We start from the raw sequence: 14,897 nt of genomic DNA on the forward strand, positions 1-14,897 counted from the left end.
AACTTGGTTGTCTTCTGAGTCAACTTTGTCAATGGTGCTGAAAGGGAAGAAAACCCCTCTACAAATCTCCTGTAATAACCTGCCAAACACAGGAAGCTACGAACCTCTGTCGGTGTCGTGGCTCTAGGCCAAGTCTTCACTTCCTCAATCTTCTGTGTATTGACCCGGATACCCTCACCCAAAATAATATGACCAAGGAAGGCTACAGAATTCAACCAGAATTCACATTTAGAGAATTTTGCATACAACTACCTTTCTTGTAGATCTCTGAGCACATCACGCAAATGATCTGCATGCTCAACCTCTGAACGAGAATAAACCAAAATATCATCTATAAATACAATCATGAACAGATCTAGAGAGGGTCTAAACACACAGTTCATCAAGTCCATGAATACCGCTGGGGCATTAATCAAACTGAATGACATAACACAAAACTCAAAGTGTCCGTATCTGGTCCTGAATGTTGTCTTTGGAATATCCTTTTCTCTAACCCTTACCTGATGGTACCCCGACCTCAAGTCTATCTTTGAGAAATACTTGGCACCCTGCAACTGATCAAATAAATCATCAATCCTCGGGAGTGGGTACTTATTCTTGATTGTCGCCTTATTCAACTGTCTGTAATTAATACATATCCGCAAGGAACCATCATTCTTTCTCACAAATAACACAGGTGCTCCCCACGGTGATGTACTGGGTCTGATAAAGCCTTTTTCAAGCAAATCCCTAAGTTGTTCTTTCAACTTTCTTAGCTCTGCAGGTGCCATTCTATAAGGAGGAATAGATATCGGCTGAGTATCTGGTAATGTGTCAATAGAAAACTCAATCTCCCACTCTGGCGGAAGGCCTGGAAGCTTATCGGGAAAAACATCGGGAAACTCATTAACCACCAGAATAGATTGAAGGGTCTATGACTCTGCTTTCACATCCTGTACCCGAACTAAGTGATAAATATAACCCTTTCTGATCATCTTCCTTGCCTTGAGATAGGAAATAAACCTACCTCTCGGCGATGCAGTATTACCTTTCCACTCTAGAATTGGCTCCCCTGGAAACTAGAACCGAACCATCTTTGATCTACAATCAATGTTAGCATAACAAGAAGCCAACCAATCTATACCCATTATAACATAAAATTCTACCATATCTAGCTCAATCAGATCCGCTACTATAGAACGACTAAGAACTCCTACTATACAATCTCTATATACCCGTCTAGCTATCACTGAATCCCCAACAGGTGTAAATACCTCAAAAGGTTTAATTAACTCAGGTTCTATCCCAAACTTGCTAGCAACCAACATAGTGACATACGATAAGGTGGAACCTGGATCAATCAATGCATATACATCATATGAAGAGACTGATAATATACCTGTAACAACATCAGGTGACGACTCCTGATCCTGTCGACCCGCTAATGCATAAATGCGGTTTTGAGGACCGCTCGAGCTAGATGCTCCACTTCTGCCTCTACCACGACCGACTGGTGCCTGTGATCCTTGCCCAGTGGGGCGTACTGATGATGAGGAACCAGCTATAGATCCCGGTAACTGAACTATTCCTGCACCACCTCTTGTCGGAAAATCTCTCATAACGTGGACTGGATAACCACAAGTATAACAAATACCCAACCCCACGAGACACTGCCCGACATGATGCTTACCATACTGAGCACATCATGGCAAGGGTGGCCTCATCTAACTTGACTTACCCTTATACTAAGAACGATAGCCCCTGGAACTCTAACTGGGCCCTGAATATGTGGAACGATCAAATCTCCTACCGAAAAACTGAGGGGTTGTGCTAGCCGATGACTGGGCTGGATACCTCGGGTACTGCTGTCTCTGACCACATCGAAACTCACCAGAAGGACCTGAAGATCTCGCTCTCTTACTATAGCCCCTATCATGCTCACGATCGGCCCTCTGCTTCTGCTTACGCTCCTCTACACCCTGAGCATATGCCTGAATACGAGAAATATCAATGCCTGGATAAAGTGAGACCGACATACAGTCATTGAGCAGGTGCGACTCCAACCCCATCAAGAACCGGTGAACCCAATCCTCCATCTTAGCTACAATAGTGGGAGCATACCTCGCCAAAGAATCAAACTGAAGGCTGTACTCCCGAACACTCATATTACCATGTCGAATGGTCAAGAACCTATCAACTTTGGCCCGTCTAAGCTCTGGTGGCAAATAATGATGAAGAAAAGCCTCTGTAAAATCCTGCCATACTACTGGAAGGGCATCCTCACCTCTGGACAACTCCCAAGACTCGTACCAATTAATTGCAATATCCTGAAATCTATAGGAAGCTAGCTCAACTGACTCAGTCGCAATGGCCTTCATTACCCTCAACGTCCTCTGCATCCTATCGATAAATACTTGAGGGTCCTCATTTGGATATGCTCTAGTGAATATCGGAGGGTCCAAATTAATGAAATCATGAACCCTCGCACTAATGGCCCTATCTGCATGACCAATACTAACCTCCTGACGTCGAGCTTGTGCGGCCACTAATCGAGTCAATAACTGAATAACATCTCTCATCTCCTGACCCGGTGCATCTGGATGAGGAGTTGGGGGGTACTGGAGCGAGTGCTGGAGCTGGTGGTGCCCCTCGGATCTCCTCTGGAAAGGGAAGGGTATGTGAACTTGTGAAGTCTGAGATAGAGTCTCACTATGCGATTCTCCCCGAGATCTGGTAACTCGTGGCGCTCTACTTGTAGTTTCATCATCCACGGACTTGCCCTTCTGGGCGGCTGTAGCCTTATTGGGTATCGCTGAAAACATAACATGTCGTTAGGAAAATGAATTCTTATATCGCACGATCTAAGATAAGAAAGAAGAGTAACCATCCTAAATATCTTATAGCATCTGGTCTATAAGTGTGGTGCACAACACACCCATAAATAAGACTCTACTAGACACGGTCTGTAGACAACCCTAGGACAAAACTGCTCTGATACCACTTTTGTCACGACCCAAACCGATAGGCCGTGACGAGTGCCCGAGTTCTACCTATCGAACACCCATAAGCATTCGTCTAAGATATAAACATGAAATAAGTGTAGGTCATGCATAACGTCTGAAAATAAACTATTAATTCATATGAACAACCTACGTGGGAAAATATGCCCAAAAGACATATATACATACATATATATACTGTAGGGCGAGCCGACAAGGACACATACTATATAACTATACATAACTATCTACAAACCTCTAATAGAGTGTACAACTGTATAAAGGAAGAGACTGGGCCCCGTCGTACCCATATATATTTGTAAACACACCATACCAAAACTCAAAGCAGCTCCGGATCAAATGGAGCACATCAACTCTCGCTGATCAAGGATCCTAAGAAGGGGGACCGTCAGCCTGTCTACATGCACCTGCGGGCATGAAACGCAGCGTCCCCAGGCAAAAAGGGACGTCAGTACGAATAATGTACTGAGTATGTAAAGCATGAAAATCAGTACATAAAAGACATAGATGAAACATGGGGTAAAGAATTCCACATGTGAGTCTAAATAACTTTGTGAATCTTGAAACATTTATAATATCATGCACGTGCGTGTAAATGTCATATCATGCATAGGTATAGGTGTACATAACATCATCAAGCCTCTGAGGATATCCCATCATATCATCTCGGCCACTGTGAGAAAAATCATCAACATATACCAGCTGATCAGGTGGTGGTGCGTATATAACGCCTTAACATTTTTCCATATCCCATATACATATAATATACGCGTATATAACGCCTTCTGGTCAAGGGTCAATGTATATGTATAAATGCATGAAATGCATAAGAAATACGTTAATAAGATTTCTTGAATATCATAAAATTTATATTCTTTTCAGACAAACTTTATCAAATACATATTTTTTTGGGACCCATGAACAGAGGATATAATAATAGTTCACATGGGGAATCAAGAATATAGACACCCCTAGTATTTCTATGAATAGAGTCATTTATGAAAGTTGCGTATTTTGCTCGTTTCGTTTGTATCATTTGGATCATGCCAAAAAGAAAGAAGGGATAGCCTTAACATACCTCAAGTCGTCAATGCAACTTAACAACAAGCTTATGACAACTAGAGCGCCAACCCTATAACAAAGAAATACGTGTATGATTTAGATGGCGGTAGTACATTACGTATCTCAAACGATAACTCGATTCTAAAATAAAACGGGCAGCATTTTCCCTGATTTTACTGCTCCCTCAAGCCTACTATAGGCGAGATACAAACATAATACAATCAGCAACTTAAAACCAACCTAATTACAATCTGGGACCTTCAATATAACAAAACCCCCAAATATACCATAATACACCTAATCAACAAATTATCAATTAGCCTGCAACTACAACGACGAACGACCAACCTACTACCCTACCACATGTGGCGTTTCTCCACGCCATTTTTATCCTTTCAAACTCCATAAATCAGCAGCACAATAGACATCCCAAAAGCAACACAAAACAGCCCACAAAACAGTCCACCACAAATCAAATAAATGTTACTCACGGCTTCCGATCATCGTCCCGTGAGATCTAACTATTAGGAAACGAATTTATCAACTTTTATTGATATTTTAAAGCTTAAATACAAAAATTATAAATTTTTATTAACTATTTAATACATTCCAAAAACTCAAACTACAAAGAAAAAGAGAGGTAATATAGTGATACTTACGTCGTTGGGATCGTTCTGATGTTATCGCTTCTCGATTTCGTACCCGGGATGTTAGTATTATTTGAAGCTATTAGAGAGCTCAAAGACCGTTCTTTTATGGTGTCTCTGGTCAGATTTTATGTAAAATGAAGAGAGAGAGACGAGTTAAAACATATTTATCAAACTTTTGAAATGTTAAAAGGGGCTAGCTTGGCACCCTCTGATTCGCTCATTTTCCAATGCTTATATATTTTTATCCGTATATCGTATGAATGAACGGTTAAGATAGTTGGAAATTACATTCTAAGACCTTCAATTTGATATATAATATGTCCCAAAAGACCTCATATAGTATACAAAATTTATTTCTCAAAAAACTCTGTTATAGGGCAAATTCTTAGTCGGTTTTTATGCAACTTTAATCCGATTTTTCCAAACTTTATGTGTTTTGTCCAACCATCATATATAGTCATATTATGACTTTAAACTCATTTAAATCATGATTAACAAGTCTCATATTCATTATACGTCATCTTCGGACGTACAAGGTGTAACAGTAATACAGTTATAATACAATTATAATACGATTACATTAGATTTTTAGTGTAGAGTTGTGATTGAAACTTGAAGAAGATGAAGATCATAATTGCATCACAAATTTTCAGAAATGCATCGCGATTGTATTATAATTATATATGTATCATAAATGCTGTAGGAATTGTATTACAAATGTATGATAATTATATATTCATTGTATATTATTGCGAGTAGTTGTGAGTTTGTGACTAATTTTACAGTTTGTATCACAAACATATATTAAAAACATATTAATTTATCAGTATTGTATCAGGTATTGTTTTGGGTATTAATATACCAGATACAAGTTAGATACAATTGTGATACAAGTATGATACAATTATGCTTTAAACACTGGTGTATCTGATGTACAATTATGACACAGTTATCATACAATTATCATACAATTTCTGCAACTTCTTCTTTTTCGAATTTCAATATGAAATTTTACCTAAAACAACTTTATACTTAACTAATTTATCTCAAAATTGAGATATAAACTCCAAAGCATATTCTCAATCATTTGCAAAAATATCCAATCCAAACAAATCACAAAATCTGAAAATATGAATATCGAATTCAAAACTTCAAAGCTTTTTAATGGAACGACATTGTGAATAATTCTGGCAACAATCTGAATGTATTTTCATTTTCAGCGTTGTCCAGTCTCCCAGTAAAAGAATGATACAATTAACGATTTTTTAATAATATAAAGATGTCGGCAATGGTAGAAAGAGAGAAGATGGAGATTCTAGTGTAGATTAAGGGATTTTGATGTAAAAAATAGGAGAGAGAAGAGGAGAGGAAAAAAAGAGAGGAAATGATGTAATTGAATCTCTTTATTGAAGGCACTAGGCTGAGAGCCTTTTAAGGAACAATGTATACAATTTATAAAAAAAAGATTAGATACTTATTAAAAATTACAAAACATAGAGAAAATAGCTTAATAAGTTTCTAATATAGTATAGCTAGGTAAAAATCTATTTTTTTGACGGGATGTTCCTTTTTAGGCTGCCATTTATGTTTTGGCACTTTTTAAAATACTTTGCAAGTTATAACCCCTGCTGCACAAGCGGAAGTAAACTTATAGCCTGTTTGGCCAAGCTTTTTTCTGGCCAAAAGTATTTTTGGCCAAAAATTGAGGTGTTTGGCCAAGCTTTTAGAAGGAGAGAAGCAGAAATAGTTTTTGAGAAACAAAAAAAAAAAAGCTTATCTCCAAAAGCACTTTTTTGAGAAGAACTTTTAAGAAAATACACTTAGAAGTAGTTTTCAAAAGCTTGGCCAAACACTAATTACTGCTCAAAAGTACTTTTCAAATTAATTAGCCAAACACAAACTGTTTTTCATCAAAAGCACTTTTTTGAGCAGTACTTTTGAGAAAAATATTTCTCAAAATAAGCTGATTTTAGAAACTTGGCCAGACATGCTACTGGTCTCGTTCTGTTCCATCATCCAAGTTCACTGTAAACTTTGGAGTTTAGACATGGTGGTCTAAAGTTGAAAAAGAGCAGTTAAAAAAAAATCATGACCAAACTTTAGATCACTTGGTCTAAAGGTCTAAAGTTGTGCAGAAGGTTTCATCCAAGTTCACTCGGCGATGGTTTAAAGTTATATTAAAACTATAAAAAAAATTATGATCAAACTTTTTAGTTGGTCAAAAGTTAAGGTTTCAGTTCACTGGAAACTTTAGATGATTTAAAGTTGTAAAATAACTATAAAAATTTACAACCAGCGGTAGCATAAATTTCACTTTCTTTCGGTTGTGTAGCGAATAGGTTATATTTCCAAATTTTAAAATACGGACAAAATATAAACAGTGGCCTCAAAAGGGGCTATTCGTGCACTTCAGCCAACTAAATTTTCTCCATGTGACAGCTAAGCCCATTGGGCCGGAAGAGGGAATTTTAGCCCACATGAAACCGCGAGTATGGAAAGAGGGAACACACTCAGAAACGCGCACACCAATTTCGAGCCCTAATCATTTGAATTGGCAAAAACTGTACTCTCTATACTCGCTCCCAAATATTCATTTCACTCTTCTTTGCTGTGATCATCACAATTCTCTACTCGCACTGTAAATTCTCTACTTTCTCTCTTTCCCTACATGTATTTTCACGAATAACTACACGTATTTCATACCGTATTTGTGCAGGCACATATTTATTCTTTTGTAGAGTATTTCTGTTCTTTATTTTTTCCTACGAAAAGTTTTCTCACTCTTGGTTATTTTTGTTTCCGCATTTACATGTGCCAAAACTACTTAGCTGATACATGTGTGTGATGTCCACATGAGAATGCCTTGATAAGTCTTGCTAATTTGCTTGCATGTTCTGTTATAGGTGAATTTCTTTTTGTAAGTGTGTATGATATGTCAATTTGGAAAATTTGAAATGGAGAGTTAAGTGTGTTTGGTATGACGGAAGTCATTTTTAATGGAAAATGTTTAGTTAGTGAGGTGAGGATATTTTTATTAGTTAATCAAGAAAGAGTGTGATGGTGAAAATTTTGAGTACTAAAGATTAATAATAATGTCTAAGTGTTAGTTCGAGTAAGTAGTATGAAGTTAAAAGTTCAGATAATTGTAAGCATAATGACTTTTGTTCATAAGTGATGGAAGTCGTTTGGCCCATTTGGCGCACTTCAAATGGCATATGGACAACAGGACAAGTTAGTTGGATTTTCCCCGCTTTTTTTCCCTCTCTCAGTATATTTTTGAAAGCTATATGGAGCTATAACAACACTCATACTTCCCTTAGCTCATCCAAAACATTAGCTAAAATAAATTACTAATAGGAGCATTATGTTTAGCCCAATAAGACTACTTCAATTTTTGTTTTCCACGAAACTTGGAAACCTTTCAGCTTCCTTCACTTGAGCATGGTGTCACCAGTAGGTACATCAAATGTGTGAAGGTATTATTATATTAGGTACATTTTGACAATGTGAGCTTATTTCCTTTAAGTAAATATCCAGCAATTTGCAGAAAAAGTAGAATGGTTTGCAAAGAGTGGAGGACTTGTGGAGATTAAGTTGTTTTCTTGTCACCCTTATGAAGCCTGAAAAATCTGCCCTCTTCTGCCATCTTAAAATAACAACATTGGCCTTCCATAAATATGTGAATAATCTTTGCAAGTGTAATTTTAGACACTCAATCGCTAATATTGTTCCTTCGTCTTTCGTGAATATTACTTACAATGCACACCTGAGACCTATGTTGCTGTGCTTCGACAATAATGTTTCAGAAACCGTATTTATTGGATGAATCTTTTCTTTCTCAAGTAAAAACAAAAACTTATAATTTGCGGATGAATTGACTAGAATTTACCTCTGTTAGGCAAAATAGTGACCAATTATGAACGGACGTGTTTTCAGGCACAAGGTTGACTACCTGGATTGGAGGAACACGTCTTACCTCAATGGTTATTGACCTTGAGCATCCGTCAAGAGATCATCACAAGGAGAAAGAAGACTGTGGGCACCATACACATATAAGGATGGAACATGGAAGAGGAGAACTTTCCGGTACAGATGGAGCTACTGTCACTGTTTCAAAGAGTGTTTTCCTGGACAGAGAGAATGCAGGAACTAGTTGGAATGAAGGAACATCTTGTGGTGCCTATGTATTACCAAATGCAGATTCTTTGGCCGTGAATTGCTATAGGAGTTTGGAGCCTCATGATGTTATGGAATTCGATTCGAAGGAGGATGCCTTTTCGTTCTACAAAGAATATGCTAAGTCCATTGGATTTTCCTCAATAATAAAGGCTAGCCGTCGATCAAGAATTTCTGGAAAATTTATTGATGCAAAATTTGTTTGCAGTAGGTATGGAAGTAAGCGAGAACCTTCTAAGTCTGTTATAGAACCTGTTCCAAGTGCTGATGGTGCAGGAAGTATTCCTGTGAGGAGAAAAAAGGGTAGAATAAACAGGTCTTGGTCAAAAACAGATTGTAAGGCTTGCTTGCATGTAAAGAGAAGGTCTGATGGAAGGTGGATTATTTGTACTTTTGTCAAAGAGCATAACCATGAGATATTTCCAGATTGGACCAACTATTTTCGAGGTCATAGGAACACTGATTTGGGTAAGAATGGTGCAGATGCATTTCATTCTATCCGTGAGAGGACGAAAAAGACTTTTGTGACAATGTCTAGGCAATCTGGTGTGATGAAGAAAGATGCGAGGCAAAAGAATGTTGTTGCAAATAGTAGTCCTCAATCTTTGGCTTTAGACGAGGGAGATGCACAAGTTATGCTTGAGCATTTTCTTTACATGCAAGATGAAAATCCAAACTTCTTTTATGCTATGGATTTGAATCAAGAGCAATGCTTGAGAAATGTCTTCTGGGTTGATGCTAAAGGAAGGATTGACTATAATAACTTCAGTGACGTAGTTCTTGTTGACACTACATATATAAAAAACGATTATAAGTTGCGCTTCGTTCCTTTTATTGGTGTTAATCATCATTGTCAGTCCATATTGCTTGGGTGTGGGCTGATTGCCAATGAGAGTAAGTCGACATTTGTTTGGTTGATGCGAGCATGGCTTAGGGCAATGGGTGGACAAGCTCCAAAAGTTATACTGACTGACCAAGACAAAACCTTGTTTGTGGCACGTACTAAGTAATATCCAGGAGAAGCTTGGTCATGTCATTAGGCAGCATGAAAATTTTCTCTCCAAATTTAATAAATGCATTTTGAGGTCTGCGACCAATGAATTGTTTGAAAAGAGGTGGTGGAAGGTGGTGGATAGATTTGATTTGAGGAATGACTTGTGGATTAAATCATTGTACAAAGATCGCCTAAGGTGGGTACCAACATTCATGAATAATATCTTCTTGGCAGGAATGTCTACAATGCAACGGTCGGAAAGCGTGAGCTCTCTTTTAGACAAGTGCATGTTATGCAAGACGACACTGAAGGAGTTTCTTGACCAGTATAAGAAACTGCTGCGAGAGAAATATCAAGAAGAGGCAAGGGCTGATTCTGAGACGAGGTATAAACAACCAGGACTGAAATCTCCCTCCCCTTTTGAAAAGCAGATGGCAACTTTATACACTCATACAATATTCAAGAAATTCCAAGTAGAGGTTTTGGGAGTGGTTGCATGTCACCCTAAAATAGAAAGTGATGATGGTGCAGCTGCCACATATAGAGTCCAAGATTTTGAAGAAAATCAGGAATTCGTTGTTGTATGGAGTGAGAAGACATCTGATGCTTCATGTTCTTGTCATTTGTTCGAGTACAGTGGATTTCTTTGTAGACACGTGATGATAGTTCTTCAAATGGCTGGTGTGCATAACATCCCCTCTAAATATATTTTAAGTCGCTGGACTAAAGGTGCAAAGAGTAGAGAGAAGACGAGGAATGTAAATTTGGTTGATTCTAGGGTTCAACGATATTATGATCTATGTCAAAGGGCATTTGAGCTAGGTGATGAAGGGTCACTATCTCAAGAGAGTTATAAAATTGTATTCAGTGTGCTGGAAAATTTTCTGAGAAGATGTGAGGCTGTGAATGATCCAAATTTGAATGAGTCAGAACCTTGTTTTCCCCCAAATCAAGTATTTATAGATAGTAACAACCCAAGCAAGAGTAACGGAAAGAACATAGCAAGAAAAGAGAAGGTAGTAAGTTATTGATCTTCTTTCTAGTTCTCATATGCAAGTTACTAAGTGTTGATTGAGTTTGTCCTTATATTTTAGGTATATACAGAACAAAAGATTATATCCGTGGGGATAAACAATAGATGGCAACAGATGGTTATTTTCTATCATAGCATTACATAAACGTACGTCCACCTAAGACGGAACTGTTGGTTGATTAATATTCCATATATGTTGCAGGGGCAATCAGGTTTGAGAGAACCGACTGTTGATTATCCTTTTCAATCACATTCAGCCATGCAGCCAATGTTGTGGTGATTTTTGTTTATAATTTATAGTGTTGTATGGGGAGAGCTAAATAACAAGTGTCTCGTAATATAATCGCTACTCCCTTCATTTCATTTTATGTGGCAGTGTTTGACTGTTCTGGGAGTTTAAGAAAGAATTGAATTTTTTTGAAATTTGTTGTCTTAATCATGGCATTTCTGTGGTTATAAAAGCATGTTAGGGTAAAAGAGGAAGTTTACAGTTAAATTGTCTTCAAATATAAAAAAGTTTCATTCTTTTTTGAACAGCTTAAAATTGAAAGTGTGCCACATAAAATGGAACATCTGGAGTATTATAAATTTAAAATCATTAGTTTTGTGATCCGAATTCTATAATATATATTTGGGTCAAATAAATGCTAGATTTCCAACTCCAGATGGCTACTATAACAGCCCCCAAATGATTCAAGGAGTGGTTTGTAATGCTACTTACAATTTGTACATCTGCATGCTGTGTATCTGGCATTTCAGTTCATCAGGATAACCGAACCATCCAGCCTGTTTTTGCCTTTTGGTGCAGGGACAATTGAATACAAATATCCAAGCTTATGGCAACCAACCAAACATGCCGGGGCTGGTGATTAATTTAATAACTCCAAGCACTGATGTATTCTATGATTTCTGGTGTTGTCTCAAACTAACAATTCGGTTGGCTTTGTTCTTTTCTAGGGACAGTTGAATGCAATTGCTTCAATTGCAGATTGCCCTTCTCTCTCTCAACCTACATTCCATGGACTGGTAACATCTATACATATGGAAAAAAGTTATTTGTTGTGTGTCAAGATATCATTGCCTGTGGCTTTGCTAAAGTGGCAGATAGCCTATTTCGCTTAGAAAAGTACCTCAAAAACCAAATCCAATGGATTTTGTGCCTTACTGACGTCAGACCAAAATGTTAACTGTGAATCAAACACAACCTGGCAGACCCGTTTTCCTCAAAACTAACCAAATACACCACCATGACCCTCTATTCCCTACTTTACATATTGCATTTTGCCTGGAAAATTTGCGTCCAAATCCATTTTCCAGGAATAACTACAACGTCACGTGACAATCTTTTTTCTGTATTTTTATTGTTTCTGTGGGTATAGTTTGACTGTCTGATGTTTAGAGAAGATCAAAATTTTGTTTGGGTTTGCTGTTGGTCTTGGTGGCGTTTTAGGGTCCGAGTCACAGTTTATCAAATTCATGAAGTGCATTTTAGTTTTCTAGTGTTTAAAAACATTCCAACCCAGATACAATTGTCTTGCGAAAACTTTTTTCTCAAAACTAATAATCCAAACACATTTTTTTAATAATTGTGGTGTTCGAGCCAGCTTGCACACACCTCGATTAATTCCACGTGGGACCTACTATATCCTACCAACACACGTACCGGGTAACTCTGTCTGCTAAGGTTTGAATAAATGAGAAGAAATCACCTGGTGTTTTTGCCTCCGCTGGAATTTGAACCTGAGACCTTATGGTTCTCAACTCACTTCGTTGATGACTAGGCCACACCCTTGGGTGCAATAATCCAAACACATTTCCCAAAATTATTTTCCAAAGAATAAACCCAAACCAAGCCCAAAAGCTATCTTAGTGTAAGAGCAACCTTTTCCCCGTCTATGGATGGGTAACCTTCAACTAAATAATTCATATTGCCAATTCTTGCTGTTCCATTTACTACTGAATATCAGATTATCATTGTAGGGACAAATGTATTTTAGGCCAGCAGTTGCTCAAAGTTCTTTTGGTGTCCAGAACAGTTTGCAGGAGGTGGTATACCTTATGCTCATTTTGCCTTGTATCTCTCTTCTTGTTTGATCACCATTTTGTCAACATACTTAATTTCTTCCCATTTTTGGGTTCTATCATCAGTCTAGCATGGCTAATACACAGATGCTGCGCTTGGCAACGGCAAACTTGGGTTTGAAGAATTAATCTTGTTAAACTTCTCACACTGTAGTTCCCATGAGCAACTTTATTATCTGGTAGTTTGTACATACATGAGATTGTCGCCTTTGTATACAAAAGAAACTTTTGACTTCTTGTATACAAGAATTCATTGTTAAGGAACACAAATTAGGAATATTTGATTTTCCTTCATTATCACAAGAATCTTATGAGAATTTGTTGCTTTCTTTGTGTGCAAATGCACAGATAATTTGGCATGTATTTTTATCATGAATCTTGTGGGTTCTAATAGTAATTAATTTGACATTTACCCTTTATAGCTGCTGAATAATTTTGTGAACAGTATGAAAAACTAGCCATATGATCTCATACAACATGCGTATTCTTGTTATAATTTGCCATCAATCATCATCACCCCCTTGTCTATATGTAGATTTATTGACTGTAACTTGTTGGCTCAACACATTGTTATATGAATTCTTTGTTTTGCCCCGTTAGATCTTACTTTGGCCCACGCCAAGTGTTCTCCAGTACAGGCGGAACTGGTTCAATTGAACTCATATTTTCATTATAAACCATAGACCATAGATATGTATGTGAACAACTCTTGAAAGTAGTATAAACATTATGTAATGAACTCATATTTTTAAAGAATTTAGCACCTTGTAGTCGTTAAGTTTTGAAGTCCTAAATTTGGATTTTGACGAACTGAATTATGACTCAGAGGGTGTTTGGCTAAACTTATAAGCTGGTCAAACTAACTTATAAGCACTTTTCGGCTTATCTACGCGTTTGGTAAAGTTGAAAGTGCTTATAAGCCAAGTGCTTATAAGTCAAAAATAAGCCAAAAGCCATAAGCCATAAGTTGGTCACCCCCAGCTTATAAATTTTTAGCTTATAAGCACTTTAAGTTTGACCAATTTTTTTACTATTTTATCCTTAAAATATTTTTTTTAGAACAAAACTCTTGCATCGATACTCACTGCCTCAAGTACTATTTCAACCTAAGCCCCCTCCCCCGCCTCTTCAAGTCTGCAATGCTCATTGACTATTTAAGATAAGCAAATTCTCTATTCTTTTGCATATTTATATTTATGTGATTATGTATTAATCTTTGAACTGTATGTAATAAACGAGGACATATCAAATTTTTGGTATGTTGCTTTCTAAGTGTTGTGGTGATAAAAGACCGTGTTTGTTTCTCTTCAAATATTTTATCCTATTTAGATTTATTTTTTACTGAGAAACTTTTATCGATTTATTAATTATTATAACTTATGATTATATGCTTATCATAAAATAAATTATATTTATCATAAAAGTTATCTTATCTAAGCACAATTGTATTTAAAATAAAATGACAAATAGAATATTTTGTATTTCGATCGATTTGGAATCTAAAATGTTGAAGAAATTACGCCCTTATAAGTGTAAACACTTCTAAGGTTATTTAAGTCATTTTAACAGAAAAAGAGCTTATTAGCACTTTTTTATCAAATATTGCAGCAACTTATTACCAATTTTAGCACTTGTATCCAAACACATAACTGATTATTTATTAAATTAATTTTAGCACTTAAAAGTATTTTTCATCACCTAATACTTATCAGCTAATTCAAATCAGCTAATCCAAACAGACTCTTATTGTTTAGTCCAAATTAACCTAACCTATTTTAATTGAAGTAAACTTTGGACACGCTAGATAATGAGTTTTTATTAATTCAACCGTGTTTACTTGTTCAATTTTGTTCAAATTCATCCGTTGGCACTTCTAGTCAATAACTATTAGTACAAACAAG

At 36.8% G+C, this 14,897-nt stretch overlaps 1 pseudogene; it reads left to right on the plus strand.

The window, feature by feature from the left end:
• The first annotated feature begins 7,214 nt into the window (after positions 1-7,214).
• On the plus strand, positions 7,215-13,334 carry LOC107797673 (protein FAR-RED IMPAIRED RESPONSE 1-like; annotated as a pseudogene).
• Positions 13,335-14,897: the final 1,563 nt, after the last annotated feature.

The sequence above is a fragment of the Nicotiana tabacum genome, chromosome 17, assembly GCF_000715075.1.
Source record: "Nicotiana tabacum cultivar K326 chromosome 17, ASM71507v2, whole genome shotgun sequence".
NCBI classification, from domain to species: Eukaryota; Viridiplantae; Streptophyta; class Magnoliopsida; order Solanales; family Solanaceae; genus Nicotiana; species Nicotiana tabacum.